Source organism: Sinocyclocheilus anshuiensis, unplaced genomic scaffold, assembly GCF_001515605.1.
Source record: "Sinocyclocheilus anshuiensis isolate Anshui unplaced genomic scaffold, SAMN03320099.WGS_v1.1 scaffold2301, whole genome shotgun sequence".
NCBI lineage: Eukaryota > Metazoa > Chordata > Actinopteri > Cypriniformes > Cyprinidae > Sinocyclocheilus > Sinocyclocheilus anshuiensis.
Genome location: NW_015551154.1, coordinates 99,003 through 100,181, shown reverse-complemented (window position 1 = coordinate 100,181; position 1,179 = coordinate 99,003).

The window sequence follows — 1,179 nt, the reverse complement described above, 5'->3', positions numbered from 1 at the left end:
CATTCATGTATGACTTACATTTACATTTACATTTAATCATTTAGCAGACACTTTTATCCAAAGTGACTTACATTTGAGAACAATAGAAGCAATCTGACCAACGAGAGAACAACAACAGTATACAAGTGCCATGACAAGTCTCAGTTAGTCTAGCACTGTACACGTAGCTAGGGTTTTTTTTTTTTTTAAATAATAGAATGGAATAGAATAGGTAAGTGCTAGTATTAGTTAGTCAGGTGCTGGCGAAAAAGATGTGTCTTTAGATGTTTTTTGAAAATGGCGAATTGAGATCGGGAGGTCATTCCACCAGCTGGGCAGTGGGCACAGTCCAGGAAAAGGTCCGTGAGAGTGCTAGCTCAGTACACATAGGTAGTTTTTTTTTTTAATAAAATAGAATAGAATAGGTAAGTGCTAGTATTAGTTCGTCAGGTGCTGACAAAAAAGATGTGTATTTAGACATTTTTTGAAAATGGCCAAAGACTCAGCTGCTCGAATTGAGATCGGAAGGTCATTCCAGCAGCTGGGAACAGTCCAGGAAAAGGTCAGTGAGAGTGATTTTGAGCCTCTTTGGGATGGCACCGCGAGGCGACGTTCACTTGCAGAACGCAAGCTTCTGGAGGGCGCATAAGTTTGAACTAGCAAGTTTAGGTATATTGGTGCAGCGCCAGTGGTTGTCTTGTAGGCAAGCATCAGTACCTTGAATTTGATGCGAGTGGCTACTGGTAGCCAGTGTAACCTGATGAGGAGAGGAGTCACGTGAGCTTATTTTGGCTCATTGAAGACAACTCTCACTGCTGCTTTCTGGATCAGTTGCAGAGGCTTGATAGTACATGCGGGAAGGCCCGCCAAGAGAGCATTACAATCAAATGAACAATTCACTCTTAGGCCCATTTTGTAATGACGATCCTACAAAAATAACTCCCCTGAACACAAGATGAAATATGAAGGGCACTCTGGAAGCTTCTGATTGTTCCAGGAGATTGTTGAGGGCCTTTTCCTTGTCCTCTTCCTCCATTATAAGGAAAAGAGGCTCTTCCACTGGCCCCCTGAGCAGATGTCTGTTTAATGGAGCCATTTCACAACTTCTGTGAGATTACTGGGATCTCCTTCATTACAGAATATTAAAGGAAAATGTAACTTTAACATTTCTTATTAATGTGTGTATATAGATAGATAGTT